The 20,037-nt window shown below is 43.9% G+C and overlaps 1 protein-coding gene across 1 annotated transcript in view; it reads right to left on the reverse strand.

Annotated features, from left to right (window-relative positions):
• LIFR (LIF receptor subunit alpha) overlaps positions 1-10,746 on the reverse strand; it is a 77,954-nt gene extending 67,208 nt beyond the window's left edge. Inside the window, exon 1 of the mRNA XM_019464216.2 lies at positions 10,444-10,746. The gene's annotated coding sequence lies outside the window, so the exon portion shown is untranslated. The remainder of the gene's footprint in view (positions 1-10,443) is intronic.
• Positions 10,747-20,037: the final 9,291 nt, after the last annotated feature.

A 20,037-nucleotide genomic window follows, 5' to 3' on the forward strand; every position in this document is an offset into this window, starting at 1 on the left:
GAAACGACCACCACAATCAACTTAACACGTCCATCGCTTCCCAGTTACTTTTTTGTGTGTGCAGAGTGGACACGCTTAAGATCTGTTCTCACAGCAACTTCTAAGCATACAATACAAAATTAACTGTACTCGCCCTGCTGTCCATTAGATCCCCAGAACCCACTCACCTTAGAACTGAAAGCTCCTACCCTTTGACCAACATCTTTAACCCAAGCAGCTACGTCATCGCTCCGGGCTCCACCTACCACGCACACTTGAGAACCCCTTGAACATTCAGCAACTTAAGGAGAAGCCATCAGTAGACCAGTGTTTAGGAGCTTTAAACGCATGGAATGCTTCTGCGCGGAGTTCAATCAGAAGCTTGAAAAACGGGCACAGAGGGCCGGGCACGAGAGGAGCTTGTGTGCCACCGCCTGGACACTGTTAGGACAACACAGACGAACTTCAGGGGCCGGGCCCGGCGGGGGCCCCTTCCCCTCGGCCTGCATTGCTGCAGTGCTCCTCACTGGTCTCCGGCTCCCCAAACCCTCCACGGCACAACCAGGTCACGTTTCTGAAATGCTGGTCTCACAGGCCTGAAGTTTCCCACCAGTCTCCCTGACCTACTGGAAAAGGCGCCAACTTTAGCAGGACACGAGGCTTTCTTAACTTCCCAATCCCACCTCTGCACACATTGCCCCTGCACTCAAGTTGCCCCAGACATGCCAGACTCGGTGGTCCTCTGGGTCACTGCACACGCTGCACCCTCTGCCCAGCATGTCCGTCCCACTCTTCGTCTGTTGAACGAACACCAGCCCATCCTTCGAAACGAAGCTCACGTTGCACAGCAACCTCCCCTGGTGTCTCTCCTTACTGGTCCCCAGAACTGAGACAACTTCCAGTTGCCATTTACCATCTAGATCATCACTGCTGTCCACCGTGTAGTAAAAAGAAAGTGAAGTATCGCTCACTGTGTCTACCAAAAGCATGGAGACAAAAGGCAGATCGGACGCACTCAGCAAGGTACGTGACCTTCACTGCACCTGCAAGTGTTTGAGCTTTTGATCCCAGCAATAAATACAGCCCATGGGATGTGTGAGTACAGCAATCACAGCTTTGATTATCTGGAAGAGAGCTGAAAAGTTCCAAAACAGAGACGTCTGTAATTTTATTGAAGCTGGTGTTTGAAAAAGGGCGAGTGCGCTAAATTCGATGTCCAGCCGACAGTCTACCGTCCGCATGTCAACACGGCTTGGCTGCTTCCTACTCGCCAATGCATACTCAGTACATCTCACTGAGAGAGATAAAGCGTGTTTCTTTCTGCAAAGTGGTCTTTCCTCAACCAAAAAAGGGAAGCTAACTGCTGGGGGGGCAGGGTGGAGGGGGTAAAATGGACCATGCAAAGCAATGGTGTAGACAGGAAAAACGTGAGATAAATGAAGAATAAAATGTTGGCTCTGCTGGTGCCTCTGACCTGTGGCATGACTTAACCTTCCATGCATTTTGTAGACACAAGAAAAAAGGTTTGTGGGGACCACGTTCTTTCATCAGGCTGTCTGAGGGGAATGATACGCAAGGTCACTACCTGTGAAATTCCAAGGCTTCCTCCGTGACTGTTGGGTCTGCTTTACATCAGAATATTTCAACTGTTGCCAACTTAAAAACCGCCCTTACATTAGGAAATTACAAAATTAATGTCGTTTTATACACTGTCAAGTAGAAACATTACTCTAAAGTGCATGCTTTATTGTCCTCACCCTCAGTAAGAGTATGTGCTAGAATTTCTCAAATGGGATCCATGTATTCCATTCGGTCCTAAATTTACTAGTAGGAACGCATCACAGTAATTTTATAAAAGGTAAGCTCAGAAAGGCCCGTCCTTCACAGAAGACACACAGCAGCAATTTAGAGACTTTTAGCCTCGGGTATTCTCAAGCAGGTATAATGTAAACTGTCAGTAAAGGCAACAATAACCCAGTCTGCTCCTCAGGTGCTTTGTGGAATAAGCAGGAGGCACAGTTTGTTTCACTGAAAAGTAACATCACAACGAAGTTTCTTTTAAAATTGCAGGGGAGGAAATGAGGTCTACGTGGCTGTCAGCTGCGGAAGACCTTTTATTGAGTGTGAGTGTGCCTCCTGGCCCTGAACCGTCCTGGTCACCTCCCATGTCATGCAAATGATGGGGCATGTCTGTCCTGGGCGCTGCTGTGTACCTGATGCCTACCCACCGCCCAGGGAAAAAAGGCCCCTGACAGTTACTGAAGGAGTGAATCACATTTCATTCTGACTCTACAAAAGGAAAGATGACGAGACCTTGACCTTCAAGAACTTACTACTGTTAAAGACAAAAACAGAAGGGGAAAAAAGCCTTCAATTCAAAATAAAATTTTTTGGCAATGGAAAGCATTTCAGTTTTAAAGTAAATAAAAATGCAGGGTGCCTGGGTGGCTCAGTCAGTTAAGCGTCCAACCCTTGATTTCAGCCCAGGTCATGATCTCATGGTTCATGAGTTTGAGCCCCACATAGGGCTCCACGCTGACAGTGGGGAGCCTGTTTGGGATTCTCTCTCTGTCCCTCCCATGCATGTTCTCCCTCTCTCTCTCTCTCAAAATAAATAAACTTAAAAAAAAAAAAAGTTTAAACTAAATAAAAATTCAACAAAATCAGTGACCAAAAGCAATGAAATATTTTGTCAGAATGTCCTGAAATGCTTTTCACAACAATGGGACTTGTAAAACAAATTATTCTGCTTAGAAATTCTATATTAATAGAAACATAATATTGGTCTTAATCATATCAGATAGGTGAAGTCAAGGTAACACTTATCAAACACTACTTCAGGCACCTTGAGCTGGACATTATTATTCCCATTTTACAGATAAGGAAAGAGAGACAGAACCTGCCCAGGTTCACACAACCAGTAAATGGGAAATAGCATCTGATCCCATTGTCTTAATTATATAACATGCTTTATGTAGTGGAAATCAGGAAAACAGTAATAAAAAAATAACTAATAGTCACTTGTAATTTCAACACACAAAGATAATCCTACCTAATATTTGGTGTATAATTTCCCTGACATTTTCCCATATAATAGGTAGAAAACTGTATACACATTCTGTATTCTAGATGCTCTGTCACATTCGCCCTCCAAAATAAAATCACCAAAAAACTTAGATCAATTTACACATGCATGCAGTGCCAGGGTGGCTCATGGCTCAGTCAGTTAAGCGGCTAACTCTTGATTTTGGCTCTGGTCATGATCTCGAGGTTCATGAGGTCGAGCCCCATGTCTGGTTCTGTGCTGTGCCAAGCCTGCTTGGGATTCTCTCTCTCTCCCTCTCATCTCACTCTGCCCCTCCCCTGCTTGCTCGCGCTCTCTCTCTCAAGATAAACAAACATTAAAAAAAAAATTTTTTTACACATGCCATTTTACAATCTGCTTTTTCAGTTTGCAAATTCTGAATATCTTTCACATCAATAAATTACTCCCTTACCTACCTCACTGTTCATGAATAAAGGGTTTTCCATTACATGTACATACCACAATTTATTTAACCAATCCCTATTATTGAGCATTTAAACTGTTTCTAGCTTAGAACTATAAACAAAGCTACAAAAATCATTTTGCAAATTAGAGGTTGTTTGTTTTTTTGTCTGTACTTTGTGGGGACATCACCAGATTCTGGAAATGTGTTTTTCCCAAACTTCAGAGAGCACTCTGTGCAATTTTGAGACACTCCACACTAAGTAGACTTCCCACCAAGTTAAGAACCAGTGTGGGAAAGACAGCTACTGAGGAATATGGTCTCCACACGCAGTGTGGAGGTAAGAACCATTGCTACAGATTGGTCTCTGTACACATGTTTTTTTTTTTCCTTAGTTTAAATTCCTTGTGATGGAAATGCCTGACTAAGAGACATGGCACATTTTTGAGGCTTTCGATGAGTAATACCAAATTGCCCTCCTGGAAAGTTGTAACAATTCAAACACCCACCAGCAGGATTTGAAAGTGACAATTCCCCCATCCCTTTGGCTAGATTTGTTTTTAAACAATCAAATCCCTATATGGCCTTCGGTTTTAAAAATAGTGAAATGACTGGTAAAACATGTAGAGAAACAGCAAACAATTCAGACAACAAATGATGTATTTTAAACTTATTTAATTAATTAATTTATTTTGAGGGAGAGCGAGAGAGGGCAAGCAGGGGAGGGGCAGAGAGAGAGGGGGGGAGAGAGACTCCCAAGCAGGTTCCATGCTATTAGCATGGAAACAATGCAGGGCTCAAACTCCCTAACCATGAGATCATGACCTGAGCCGAAATCAAGAGTCAGACTCTGAACTGACAGAGCCACCCAGGTGCCCAAATGCTGTATTTTAAAATACATGTCTTCAAAAACAAAATATAAAACGTTAATGACATCAGATCCCAGCTGACAGAGCTTACAGAATGACAATTAGAAAATGTAGTGAAGCCAGACTCAGAAAAGTGCCAAGCTAGTAAGTAAAACGCCACACCTTCACTTTCCCATCTGGCTAATATGAGGCTTAATATTGGGGGCTTTAAGAGTAATGTGATATATTTTTTTAACAAGAAACTCATGAAATTGCATATTCTTTCAAGTTTTATAAATACTGTACTATATTATAGCTAATGGGGCACTATGAAGCTGTTAAAATCCTGTAGATACTCATTTAGCAACAAGTATCTGAATGCCTATGGGCTGGGCAATGTTCTCTGTTGAGGACACAGTGGCGAACCCCACAGAGTCCCTGCCTTCAAGGAGCTGCTGTTCTAAGGGGGGAGCTCAGGGCCCTGTAGCGAAGAATCAGCACATCGTGGTTCCACAGTCCCAGTCTGGAGCCACTGGATTCTTGGGCAAATTACAACAGCTCTGGTCTTGGTCTCTTGGGTTCTTCGCAAGTAAACTTAAGAAGTGGACCAGATGACCTGCGACCTCTTGTGGCTCTCAAATTCTATACTTTCTTCGGTTTTGTCTGAATGTGTAAGTTCTTATTACTGATACGTGCTTTGCATTTTAAGCTCTGTATAGTTCCACAAAACCTGAACCTGGATCTCCAAAAAAGATAATTTAACATTCACGGTAAAACTCTGGTGAGCCAGGTATCTTCGAGGAATAAACACAGGAGAGGTTTCCAATTAGATGAAGATTTATGCTCCCAACTTTAACAGTTTCTTTGAAGAGGTTTCTAAAACCTTCTTGCCTCCTTCACTTTTGTACTGCACTATGAATACTGAGGCATGAAATGTGAAACAGGACCTCGCTGGTACGGCAGCGGGTCTCCAAGCTTGTGGCCAGGAACGGCCGGCACCCCAGCTTTCAGGCGGCACGACGGCACTTTCAAGGGCTGCGGCACTCAGGGCCGGGTAGCGGATTCTCATTTCTCCCCAGCTCACCCACACCCCCAGCTCAACAGACACACAATTCTGCCCACAGAACGTCTACCACTCACTGCCCCATTAGCATTTCTAATATTAGAAATGGGAAACACTACTTCTGCCACTTGTTATTTTCCACCAGATGTTCCTGCCGCCACCATTCCCACTGTCCTCAGATCCAGAGTCTCCTTGAAGGCTGCTTCTGAGAGCAGTGAGAGGAAGGCGCAGCAAGGGGCCTCAGTAACCCAAGCCCCCTTCTAGGGAAAGGCCACACACACACTTTCAGGAAGTGACATCACTTCTTTGTGGTCTAAGTGCAGAATGCTGCCACTTAATAACACAGATAGAGTCTCAACTCCAGGCACCTATCAGGATTCCAAGTCGTCTTCTGTACCTGCCACACAAAAGAAGAATTGGGTAAATGCCAAGATTTTTCTCACCTCTGTGCAAAATTCCATGAAAAGCTCACCCACCAGAAGTTCTTCTCCAACTTCCAACATAAAACCCATAAAACCGCATCTGATAAACACAACCTTTGCTTATGTGAGCAACATGAGCAGCAGTGATGGGCGAGAAAGTATCTGCTCTGATTTCAGACAACCGAAGTCTGATTTGGAATTCTGCATCTCTGTGGTTCACAGAGGAAATACAAAGGAGGCAGGAAAAGTACTCCAGCTCAAACATCTAAGCTGCTAAGTGACCACAACGACTTACATATAAAACAGATGCTCACGTGCTTCTGCTATACCGCTAAAGAGCTTTCACTGCAGTGACAGTGACAAGGACAAAGCTGACTTAAGTTTTAGGAGTCACAGAATCCATCCTTTACAGTGTCTGTGCAGAACTCGTGAGAAAAAGTTGGAAGAGAAACCTAGAAACAACTTATTCAGTTCTGGTATCAACCAGTTCGAATAGCAAATTAAAAGATTTAAAACCCTCACTCTGTGAGATGACCAAATTCCTCATGTCACACAGAAGCCAAAAAGTCACAGTCAAGAGAAAGATTAACAGATTCTTATTAAACATCTATAACAATTACTTGGCACAAAACTCATTTCCCACGCTTTCAATTAATGTAAGGGAACATGTATTTAGAATGACAAACAGATTAGAAGTTGGGAAGAGGAAATACCCCAGTTCCTGATATTCCCTAAAATAGAACATGCACACATTCTTCCTGTGAGAATGGAAGTACCTGCATAAAGTACATATATTTTATTTGCTCATTAGTCTGTCATCTGCTCAAAGCAATTCATCCATTCAGTAAACAAAACCCAAAAAAAGGCATCTTTGAAAATGTTATGCTCAAGCAAATAGCAAATCTACTGATATCACAGGTGAAACTTCTGACTAAATTACTCAGAAGTCACTACAATGTCCTGGAAAATTAGGTATGTTTTTAAGCCTTCACACTTCAATTTCATGGAAAAGCAATCAAATGCAACCAACACAAAGCAATACTTTGAGAGGATGTACATCACAGATTTGGTAACGTCAAGGGCCACAGCCATGATGGAAAGCTCAAGACTCTCGAATCTAAGTATTTTGGCCCAAATCAGGCAGGATTATTTTTTTGAAACTCCCCAATCATTCATTACTTCAACAAATATTCACAGCCAGCTGTTCCTGCTGGTGGGAGAGGGTGGGGAACAGCCAGACCCCTGCCTGCCCTCCTGGAGCTTTCAGCAGGTGGAGGAACAACCCATCCAAGGCCTCTATTCCACGTCTACAATACTCCTTCACACGTGCAAACACTCGGGCACCAGGTACAGTGCCTGTTCTCCCCGGCCCGGCACTCTCCCCATCTGCTCTCCATCACGGACCCCAGCCACAGAGGCAGCCCTCTGCTCCTCTGGTAAGGCAGGCCCAGCCTCACCGGAGGGCCTTTGCACCTGCGGTTCCCTCTGCCTGAGCCACTCTTCCTCCAGACCTCCAAACACACAGACTCCTTGCCTCATTCTGCTCAAATCTCTCTACCTGAGAGAAAGTTCCAGGAACACTCAATCTAAAACAGCAGCCCCCATCCTGTCTTTACCACAGTGACTCATTACTTTCCCAGTACTTTCACTATTTGGTATCATTTCCTTCACTGCTTCTCTGCTTTTTATCCATCTCCCCCAGTAATTTGTGAACTCATTAAAAGTGGGGTCTGCCTTCCCTGTGCAGTGCTATATTCGCAGTCCCTATAAGGGTGCCTGGAATGTAACAGATGCTCAATGTATGCTTATTTAAGAAGAGCAAATATAGACAATATTAGCAGTTTTGTACTACAATGGCAGGTGCCAAATAATAAGGAAAAAGAAAACATCTTAAACACTAAGAAAGTTGTTTGATAGGTTAAAAAAAAAAGTATAGCTTGCCCTCATCTTAAAAACACTCTCCAAAAATAAATGTGATAAACATGTAAAACTCAACATTGGCTAATACTCAAATTTTATGATGTATTAGGCTCAATTTCTAGGATTAGTACTGTTTCTATGATTCATTTTAAAAGCACTGAGATGTCAATTTTTAAAGAGCCAAATATTTTCCAAAAGCATACCTCCCCTTAAGAGTTACTTTTAACCTCCCAAACTGTACAAATTATAACCATATTGTAACAGCATGAAAGTATGAGATACTGGTGATAATCTACAGAAAGCAGGTATTTCAGTGCCTAATGGTAAACAAGTTTCATGAAACAAAAACTGCCTTCATCTTCAACTTAATCAAAGGTACAAGCCTTTTCTCCATGTTCAAAAATATTTAATCTCTTATGATTTTCTCTTACAGATTATTCTTAAAAATTTGTATCTGTTCTTTTCTTTCTTTTCTTGAAACAAAGAGGTAAGGTGTTAATCAAGGTATATGACCTTAGTTTACTGGCCATCATGGCTCAGGCTTCATCACAAAGACACCAAAGATCTTTACGGGTCACTGTGAAATTATACAAAAGGAAAAAGTGTATATTGGAGAGAAGGGGCATTTATTTCCTGGAATGTGCTACAGAGACGTATGTTACTACTGCCTTTGGGAATAAGTGAAACCCACTCAAAAACTTTAAAAACACAAGTTTTACAATAATTTTATAACAAAGTGTTAGAAACGACCTACACATACCTCAATTAAAAAAAAAAGAGGTTAAATAAATTATGGTTCATCCTTATTGGAGTACTCTCAGTGGCTCCCAGAGAATGAGCCAGCTCTCTTAAGTACTGATAGACTGCCAAGATTTAGTACTCTAAGGGAAGGGCGGGGAGCTGGTGCAGAACAGCATATACAAAGTGACCTCGTTTGCGGAAAGACAAATAAAAAGAAACATACAAAACGTTTATACTAGCATAAGGTATATCTGGAAAGATATATGTAAGGAACTAGGAACCCTGATTCCTGGGAAGAACAGGGTACTTGCTGCAGAGAAGGGAGAAAGATGGACTTTCCACTCCAGAGCTCTTCATATCTATTTTATCTCCTCCAGTGTGCACAAACTGTCCGTCCCACAAATTAATACAATACATTTCAATATCAAAATAGCGTATACTGTTACCAACATATTATTCAAGAAGACCCATTAAGAGTACAGGCTTTCAAAAATCACAAAAGTTGTTCCATTCGACAGCAGAGTTCCTGATCCTTAATTCCCAGAAGAGAATCCAAGTCTCTACTAATTAAGAGAGGCTCGCTTGTGATCTCACCTATTACAAAGCAAATAAGCCTCAGTTCAATTCTTGGAAGGGAAAGAGCTGCTAGGTTCACCTTGAAAACATACCTCGTATTTAAATTGAGCTTGTAACTACCTAATGAAGTCTCCAAATTAACACAGTTTCCACCTGGCAATAAAACAGGACGTCAATGTCAAAAACGAGGGGAGAGTCCCCAGTTTTTGAGAACACACTACTACACTTAGGTTTCCTTTCCTCTGCAAGGCTTGTTTAGACAAGGAACCCTCCGATTTTGGTGAAATATGATTTCAGATCTGCAGCAAAATAATTTTAGGGGGAGGGGCAACCATCATTTTCAGTATACAAACGCTTTAATTTTTCATTTGCAGCGGATGGGAATGGGCTTTGATTTAGGATTCATTTGTGGACCCCTGACTAAATGATACTACTAGGTCACATGACTTTTACTCCAACCAAAACTTTTTTTAATTAAAGAGAAATCTGAAACTGAAAACGAACAATCGGAAGGCAAACCTTAAACTGAAACCTTTTTGTTGAAAAATGTAAGTTAAAAGGACACATAAAAACAAATGCAAAGAATTCATTTTCACACAAATGTCACTCAAAAAAATGCACACCCGTTCTATCAATATTTGACTGGATTAAACACACTCATACAAAAAGGAACACAAAGATACCCAACGGAGAGTAAAGACCTCATGTGCTGCTGCTGGGTTTGTTTTCTGGTAGCCGAAGGTGGGCACCAAAATCCCATTATTCAAGCCCTGAAGTTAATGCACAACCACCTGACGTGAAGAGTTTTCTGTAGGGGTCAGAACTCAAGACTCCAGGTCCTTCCTTTCAGACAACACATCAAAAGTGGCATCGTGCAATAAGCCTCACTTTAATCGCTAATACTTCAACTTTGGCTTTATCGAGGTTAGCGCCTTCGGCCAGAAGCACATAAAAAGTACAGGTAAATTAAATACACTCATAAATAAGGGAGGAAGAGAGAAAGAACTGTTTAATGAAGAGTCGAGGCAAGGGGTCACGCAATCACCCGGCTGGTTACATCTCCAAAGGAAAATAAAAATTAAAGCTCCTTCCCATCCCCCAGGTAGCCTCTGGTCTCAGAACTTACTGCCCTACGTGGGGCAGAATTTCGCGGCCAGGGAGTGGGCGCCCTCCCGGACGCAGGGTGGCCCGAGGGCGCGCGGAGAGCGGCACGACCCGGAGCATTCCCCCCACCCCGGTGTCAGTCCTCGCGGACGCCCCCAGACCGGAGCCGGCCGGAGCGCTGCCCCCCACCCCGCCCGAGCCGCCAGGCGCTCGCGGCGACGCGCCCACGGCACCGGGCACCGGGCTCCGTGGCTCGCGCTTCCCCACGCCCCGCGCCGCGCCCACCCGCCTCCGGCACTCACGGGCCGCTCCCGCGCCGCTATCTCGCCATCCCCCGCCGTCCGCTCGGCCGCCGCCCGGGGGCTGCCCGGAGTCCGCAGTCGCCCGGGGACCGGAGGCGAGGAGGAGGGGGGCCGGGCACAACCCGCCGCCGCCGCCTCGCCTCCCCAGTCCCAGCGCCGGGCTGCTCGAGGCGGCCACGAGCTGGGGGCGGCCGGCTGCCCTCCGCGAGCCCTGGGAGTCGCCGCCGCCGCCAGAGCCTCCAGGAGGCAACGCTAACGGCCACGGCCACGGCCGAGACGCTTCAGCCCGGACTGCGGCGCGCGGGGGCGGTGCCTGCACGCCGCTCGGCGGGGGGCGCTGCTGTCCCGGCCCCGCCCCCAGTCCCGCCCCGCCCCGCCGCCCGCGCCCCGCGCGCCCCCGCCGGAAACCGCCCGCGCGCCCCCGCCGTCCCCGCCCCCTGGCCCGGCCGCGCGCGTCCAGCCCTCGCCCGAGGGGCCGCCTCTGGGAGTCGCAGGAGCGCGGCCGCGCGCGGGGTCGGAGCGCCGAGGGTGGTGCTTCCGCGGAGAGTCCTGTCCCGGGGCCAATCTCGGAAGGTCATGGAGGAGCCAGGGAGAGCGAAGCGGACGGGGCCGTGCAAATCCCCACAGAAGGCCGGCCGAGCGTGCGGCGGCCCTGCGGGAAGGAGAGTGGCTCCCGAAACGCTGTCAGTGCGCCTTGCTAACGTTGCGTTGAGGACTGGAAAATGTGGGGCCGTGCTTTAGCCTCCCGTGTGAAAACACACGAAAACCGGCTTCTGTGCCTCCGCGAGGGTGGCGGGGGGGGGGGGGGGGGGGGAGGGGAGGAGGAGCGATTGCTTAGATTATAGGAGTTACCTAAAAGGCGCCCAGGGCTGGGGCCCTGCGGCTCCAGCCACCTTCCTCCTCTGTAGTGCAGGGCTCCCTCAGTCCGAGGGGGCCCGCGGGGCATTCTGATAATATCCTGGAGCCATCTAGTCTTGCCTCCAAGGCGTGGTGGGCTTATTTGTGCAAAGAAGAAACGGATCCCTTAATGGGGTGAGATTTTTTCCTCCTTGCATTGTTCCCATTTCCGCAGTTTCACTTGGCCTCGATTTTCTTCCAGAGTAATGCACCAAATGAAATTAGCTGGAGAGCGCTTGATGGCGCAGAATCATGGTTTGAAGATGTTTACACTCTCTGCCGGACGCGTTTGATGATGTTCTCTTTGGCACGATTAATTTTGCAAAGTTAAGAAATGTGCCAGATAGAGCCCCTGGCACGCAGAGTCACAGGGCTCTGCAGACACACCTTTGATAGGAAGCCAGCTTGTTTGTTTCATTTGTGATTTATTTGATGCACCAGCACCAAAACCAATGTGTTTTCTAGAGACTTTGGGTGAAATTCTAAACTGGCAAAATGAAGCTTATTTTCTGAAAGAACGTTTCACTATTGATAATGTGACTAAAACAGGCAACCAAACACCTGCAAGAATATTAATTGAAAAGTAAGCTTCAGAGACAAAAAATGTGTTTCACAGTAAGACATGGTCCCTGCTAGTTCCTAAGAGCCAACTCCATCCATGTGAGTATTTTATTTTTTTTCCATGTGCATATTTGGAACACCAAAGCTAAATGCTTCCTATTGTCCTTAAGATCTTGTTTGGAAAACATGGTTCTACTCTGTGTACCTGAAGCTCGGTTTAAGATATACAACATTGCCTTTTGCTTACCCCCATTCTTGAGTCCATGATGGTTAGAGAAAGTTATTATTTATATTGGAGAAGCCTATAACTGGCTTTTCCATTAGGCACAGTGCCTAGGGCCCATAATAGCTTTAGGGGCCCACGTCAGTCGTCTCATTTCAAATCAGAAGGAAAAAAGTTAACATTAAGGTCTAAGAGAGTGTTTTAATATACATTAAAATATTTGTCATTACACTAATACAATGTTAAAATATATTTTTTAGTTTTTATTTATTATTTTTTAATGGAGGAAGGGATTCAACAGAGGCACAAGTGCCTAGGGCCCCCAAAATCATGTGGTCCTGTTACCTAGGATTGAAAAGTTCCTTTTCATGAAAAATATTTGCAGTTTTAAGCATATACAATGCTAACTTCTGGAACTTTGTTTTCCAGGTAGAAAGGAACAAAGAAAGATACAGGGAGAGAGAGAGACAAGAAAACATTTGGGGGGATAATGCCTAACCTAGCATCCATTGGGTATATACCATGTACCCGGATCTGTCCATTACTCATTTAAGCGTCATGATACACCTGTAATATAGGTATTGTTATTGTACCTAGGCATTGATGCAGTTTTTTTGTGAGGCCTGAACTTTATGCAATCGGGATAGTCCTCTTAAAGTAAAAACCAAATGCAGCCTACTCATACTGCTCTAGCAACACCCAACACAAGGGAAAGTGACAGAGGGAAAATCCACGTGCAAAAGGACCTCAATCCCAGCTGATTGTGGTTAAAAGAGCTTACTTTTGCCAACTGTACAAAAACACACAACCGCGTGAATGTCTTATTGCTAGGACTCCTTCCAGGGCCATGAAGGGGGGCCTGGAAAAGATGCCTTGAAGCTTAGTTTTAGTTAGCTCCACAGAAAACTGCCTCTGATGTATACCCTCTACCCAATTCATAGGTCAGGAAACTTAGGAACTTGCGGTAGCTCCTAAAGGCCACCATCGTGCTCACCCCATACCCAGGTCTGGTTTGAAGAGGGGGGGTGTTCACACTTCTCCCAAGAAATCACGGGTTTTATATTTCCATACAAAGAAGTGGCTTTAAAAATACGTTGGTAATATCCCGATTATGACGAGGCCATAATTCAGTTTGCAGCACTTGATATGGTCCTGTCATCTGTGCTGATAGGAGTACATTTTTCTTAACTATTGTGTAAAAAGTGTACTAACCACTGTGGATTCTTCTAGGAATCTCAGCTTAATTTCAAGGGCCATGGATTTCACTCAAGTGTCACAGGCTAGTCAATTTGTAAATACTGCTTTATCGAGTATTTACTTTTTTTTACAATTTCATGAGCTGTTGCAAAAGAAATATCAGAACAAGAATTTGTTTCTTTTGATGCTTAGGTCTTATAATATGAAGAGCCTGACACATAGTTCCCATTAAATGCTCATTAAACAGCAAGAATGAAATAGAAACGATCACGTAATTGGAAGTAAAAGGGTAGGTTACATTATAAGCTAAAATAAGATGGGAATGAAGCAGCGAATTGTTAAACTTTAACTTCTTGCTGGACAGCAGAATTTAGCTGCTTAGCTATTTTGTGCCCAAGATTTGCATTCTTCTTTCTAATTCTTGGCCGTTCTCCCTGCTTTTCTGTTTTCTGTTTCTTTTTTTTTTCTTTTTTTTTTGTTTATAAACAAGATTTCATTTGAAATGCTTAAAATATAAAATAATCTCTAAGTGAAACAAAAATCGTAATCATACCTATAATGTAAGTTCTGGAAATGAAAGGCTTTGTTCTCTGAAAGGGTCGATCACCCACAGAAGAAGCAACCTTGAGAAGATAAGGTTTTGTTATTAAATTACTTCCATCTTGGCCCTTAAGCTGGCCTCTTGGGATGTGTGATCTAACATGCATAGTGTTTATCAGTCGGGGGGGGGGGGGGGGGGATGAGAACTGGCTTTGTTTCTGAAAGAAATTTTGGAACTGAATAAAAATCTACAAATTAAGTGTAGTGATTAACCAGTGAATAGGTGGAGTGAGCGAAACTGTTCTTTGTTTTAAGCCTGACTGATAAATGTAGATTTAAATTGGGTTATTTTAGAGCACAGTTTTGGACAAGATTCAAAACTTTAATTAGATCCCTGTAACAAGAAGACATATGAGAGCAATCAGCTAATTTTCTCTAGATGTCATGTTCCTTACCCAAAGTGGTCTGGAATGCTATTTGAGGGGCATGAAAAATGCGATAAACACCATGAAAGATAGTATCTGCCCAGGATACCGTGTAGAATATTCCCTCTCAGATAAAAAGATTTCAGGGGTGTTATGGAAACTATTTCGGTAAATTATTATATCCCTAGCATAACCCCAACAGGATTACATTTTGTTTGTCTTTTGTTTATTTATACTGTGCCTTCTTCCAAAGAGACTTAAGGTGGTTTACAGTGAAAGACAAATATTAAAAAAGACAAGTCAAAAAAACTCTGGCTGAGACAAATAGCATTTGAGCACAAAACTTAGCTCCAAGCTTCCTCATAGCCAAGTGAAATAGGGGAAATGAAGATTTTTCATAACTCCCATTGTCAAGTAGAAGGAATCACACAGTTTATTTAGGAGAAAGTCTTTCCTGGCCCAAGTTCTGAGAGGAATATAAGAGTCTTTATATAAGGGATACTCGAAAGTTAAGAGAGGTGCCTGGGTGGCTCAGTCAGTTACATGTCCGACTCTTGATTTCGGGTCAGGTCACGATCTCACAGTTCATGAGTTCCAGCCCCACGTTGGGCATCAGGATCTGTGCTGGCAACGTGGAGCCTGCTTGAGATTCTCTCTCCCTCCCTCTCTCTCTGCCCCTCCCCCACTCACAATGTCTCTGTCTCTCTCAAAATAAATAAATAAACTTTTAAAAAGACCTAAGTTAAGAAGGACACTACACAACATAATTTTTGGCCATCTTTTGGTGGCAAGCAGAGCTGATGTATTTTTTTTTTCCTGGTGAATAGCTTTGAAATTGCTATTGTTGAAAGTAAGTAGCAAGACGCCCACAGGGTTATTATTTTTTTTAGACTGTCCTTTGAAGGCAAGCCAAGGACGTAATATCAAAATCTTGGTTTTCCCAGTTTCCTTCTTTATAACAAGGGGTTATTAAACGTACCTACCTCGTTGGGTGGTGGAGAGAATAAATGAGTTAATTCCTATAAAACCACTCACTGCTGTGTTACTTTTGCTAAAATTTCCCTCAGCCAAGGTGTGCACATACAGTTTTCCCTCCCTTCTTGTAGTTTGTCTTGTATTGCAAACAGCCTCAAGTCCCTTTTGGAAGAATGCATTATGTATGTGCCTGGCACAGGGTAAGTGATAAATGTTAGCTGGGAATATTCTCATTATTTCAATTTCTGCTATCCCTCCTAAATCTATCAAAGCAGATGTAAGAGCCTGCTTTGGGACTAAGTGTGGTTGTGAGGTGGTTATAAAACCTTGCTATCCTTACAGGGTAAAGCACGTCCTCTCAGTAAGCTTTTTCCCCTCCCTGCCTCTCTGGTCTTCTCTTTTCCTGCATAACCTCTACACTCATGCCTCACATCCTACCTTATGGCCCTCCATCCCTTCACCTTTTCTCTCTTCCTTCTTCCTCTCCAAACCCTCTCCTCTGTCCCTGTTTCTCTCTTTCTTCTCTGTATTCTGTATCTGTTGTCTAGAGTCATTTGAGGCAAAACAAGACATTAACACTGATGCTACCTTATCCCGTATAGTCCATCATAGTCCCAGAATCCTGTGCTGATATTCTCAGTTGAGCTAATGGATGCCACAAAAGAGCAATTTACTCCATTCTCAGTGGTGATATTAAGCCCATTATTTAATTTATTCCTACAGCTACTGCACTCAGTGGGTTGCCAGAGGCCTCTCGCACAGATGGAGCACGAAGCCAAAAGATTAAGGAATTGAGCTGAGGTCAAGCCAGAGGTAGTGGAGTGGTTCGAAATTGGACCCAAATTCCTTAAATCCTTGAATATATTATTCTAACTAATGCACTTAATCCACAGACTTCAATGGTCTGCACAAGACCAAAAATCTAAAACCAAAAGAAAGTTTTCGTTTCCAGTTTCTGACTGTGAAGAATTTTCAATGGTTACACGTTTGCCAACAGACTTAATTCAAGGTCTCTAACACATTGAAAAATAATGAGTCCGTTAAATAATTAATTTCAATAATGGCAATGTCCCTGGGGTTTCCTTCAGATTCCTAATCTGGTACACCGCCTGGGTCTCCTATTGGAAACAAAAGTGGCCATCACTACGGTAGCTCTGGTCAACAGGGACATTTCTGTTGATGATTTGCTTGCCGGAACTTGAGGTAACTGAGGACTCTCAAAGGAAAAGGTAGCAGCTCTGAGAACCTTTTCCATGACAAACCCAAGAAATCTGGGGTTTCTGACTATTCTGTTTCAGCACAGTCTTACGCTCAAAGAACAGACAGAAACTTTACCACTCCCTACATGCAGTTCAAAGTCAAGAGCTCATGGAATCTCATCCTACCCACCTACGTAGGCCTAACCTGGACTACGCCAATGAATCTAAGTTTGCTAGATTTTTTTCTTAACTCTAGGAAAGAGAGACAGTTGTACGTGTGACCCTCAGACTGGGAGATTAATATTAATTGGTAACTAACCAATTAATAACTACCAACAGTCCCAGCGCCGGGCACTTTCTTTGTGTTATAGGGATTAGTCCCACTTTACAGATGAACAAACCAAAGATCAAAGAAGTAAAATAGAGGTGCCTGGGTGGCTCAGTCAGTTAAGCGTCTGACTTCATCTGATGATCTCATGGTTCATGAGTTCGAGCCCCGCGTCAGGCTCTGTGCTGGCAGCTCAGCTCGGAGCCTGGAGCCTGCTTCAGATTCTGTGTCTCCCTCTCTCTTTGCCCCTTCCCCATCCACACTCTGTCTCTCTCGCCATCTCAAAAATAAATAAACATTAAAAAAAATTTTTTTTTAAGTACAACAACAAAGATTTGAAAATACCAGTCTAATTTCAAAGTTGTTATAATGATTTTGAAGACATGGGCTAAGAGCAGAGTTTAGAATATTTAGTTGGCAGATAATAGCAATAAACATTTATCGAGCACTTGCAGTGTGCCAGGTGCTATGTACTGACTCATGCACCCTCTGCAACCCTGTGAGTTTGCGTCCCCAATTACAAAGGAGGCCAGGTATTGACAACAGTGCAGTTCAAACCACCACAGACTGGCTCTAAAATCCACACTCTAATTCCTGGACTCTGTTCCACTATGAGTGCTGCCCAGTAAACCTTTGCCACTTCTAGTTTTAGGAACTTCACCGGGATCTCACCTCCAGCTTGTTGCCATTGTAGGTGATGCTTTGACCAAGTTGGGTTTTGCTGGAGCACCATGCAAAGCCCTTCCCAGCCTAAAGGCATGCTCTACATGTTCTCTGGAGCAACTTGGGAACTGGTGTTGTAGCTCATTCTCCCCATTCACTTCACAGGGTACTGGACACTCTGAAGGAACTTCCTCTTCTCTGGGTAACTGTCTTCTAAAATTCTAGAGTCTGTTCAGACTCCACATATTCCAAATGAAATTCATATTTTCTGCCAAAAGTCCCTAATTTTCATGAACTTACGCACTAATTACGTTCCTGACCAGGGATATAACAGTGAAGACCATGAAGTTCTTGCCCTAATTCCAGAAAGAAAAAGAGACAATGAACACATCAGCAAATAAGTAATAATATCACTTCAGTGTCAACTTGAAATACGTACTTTGGAAAAGATATAGTGGGTTTAACAGTAGAAAATTACAGAGGTTGCTATTCTACATGTGGGCAGCTGGGGAGGCCTGCCTGAGAAGGAGTTTTGAGCAGAGAGATACAAATGAGATGAGAGATGGAGACTCGCTAATATCTGGAAACCAACAGGTGGATGGCTGACATGTTCCAGAACTGTAAGGAGGCCAGGGTGGCTGGAGCATAGAGAATGGAGAGACCAGAAGAGTATGATCAGGACTTTGATTTTCTTCTGTATGTGATCCCTCTAGCCTATAGGTGAAGAGCAGATTTTAGGGATCAAGAAGAGAAAAGGGATGTTGTCAAGGGGCCTTTCAGAGTTGTCAGGGGACAGATCATACTGTCTTAGACCACCATCCTTCCAGCTACTTTGGTTTGGTCATCTTCTTTGACTTCCCCTTTTCTTCTACTGGCTACATCCCTGCATAGATGCCCAACCGTTTCTACAATGCACTCTGCAGCCGTTGGAAGCCGGTTGTTTCCCAGGCTTCAGACTCTAAGAGATTATTGCCATCGAGGAGGTTTATTAGGGAGTATTCTTAGGACACCAGCCTGTTGAAGAGAAGGGAAGGAAGTCGGACCAGGCAGAGAAACAAGTTCAACTGCAGTGCAGGGGCTTCTGAGGCTAGGATGACCATTCAGAGCTGTGGTGAGAGGTGGTGCCCTTATACCCCTGCGGTAATCAGTCCTTGGACACCAACTATCTCAGGAAGGGAGTATGACTGTGGATAAAGAGGCTTGACGGCTGAGGTCTCTCTTTTGGCAGCATTCTCAGTGACTTGGATAATAAGACCTTTATTCTTCAAAGTGGTCTGGGAACCATTTCACAATACTTACCACACACAACATCCCTCTTGACATTTGTCACTCAAACTACCCTGATTTAATTCCCCATTCCTTCTGCTTAGACTATAGCCCACTATGCTAGCTCCAGAATTACATTCCAAGTAAAGGATAAATTGCTCCTACTGCCTATAGATTTACATTGAGACTCCTTAGCATGGTACAGAACCTTCGAAGAGCCAAACATCATCTCCCTACCATATGTCCCACAATCTGTGAAGACAAGTCTATCTGGCACACCCCAAAACCCATGCTGTTGCTTGAATCAGAAATGTTCTTTATTTTATCTGTCAAGGCTAGCTGAATTCTACCTTTCTCTTTCCCCAGAACCTCTCATTCCGCCTGGAGTGAGTTGCTTACTTGTTAGCTGAGTAGGAGCAGGAATGAGGTCCTCATCATTTCACCACCCCCTCTCAGTCCTTAACAGCATTTAGCATTGTGGGCTACCAATAATGTTGGGTGGCTTGGTCTATGTCAGCTTTCCTCAATGGCTAGACTGTATCCTAAGACGGCCGTATGCAGAATGGCTAAGAGCAGGGCTTCTGGATCCGTACTGTTGAGGTCCAAATTTGGCCCCACCACTTACTAGGTCCACAGTGCTGGGCAAATTTAACGTTTTATGCTTTGGTTTGCCCATCTCTAAAACGAATATGATAATACCTACTTCATAACGTCATTGTCAGGATTAAATGAATTAGTCTAAGTAGAGCATTTAGAACAGTGGCTGTCACTGAGCCACTGTTAAGTGAGCACATATAAGTGTTAGTTCATAATCATGCCTAGAGGCTACTGGATACCTGCCTGTGTCACCAGTCCCCATGTTGACCCGTGCTCACTTGTGCTCATCAAGACTGTTCCAGAGGAAACTACTCCTTGCTGAGATTCATACTCCCAATGAAGGGGACTTCGTACAGCTCTTCTGTAGGGAAAGCTGTTAATAGAGCTCTTGTTTTCCTCTTAGTAGCATTTCTTTAATGAGTGAGGATATTCTTGCAAAACATTCTGGAATTCTGTGCTTTCCTGGGGCTCTTTCAGTCTGGACTCAGACCTGGTTTTATAATGAAGATCATGCACTTTTCCAATGTTGCAAGAAAAAAAAAAAGCACAAAGCATAGCATTTATGAGTGAATAGATTCACAGACACTTTTGAACTGAAAGGGACCTTAGAGATCACCTAGTCCAGAAGACAAAAAACAAAGAAATTATGTGACTTGTCTAATTCACACAAATGTATCCAAGTTATTAAAGGACAAACTTATTCAATAACATTATCCAGTTTTT

Source organism: Panthera pardus, unplaced genomic scaffold (assembly GCF_024362965.1).
Source record: "Panthera pardus isolate Hobbes unplaced genomic scaffold, ASM2436296v1 HiC_scaffold_2, whole genome shotgun sequence".
Classification (NCBI taxonomy): Eukaryota; Metazoa; Chordata; class Mammalia; order Carnivora; family Felidae; genus Panthera; species Panthera pardus.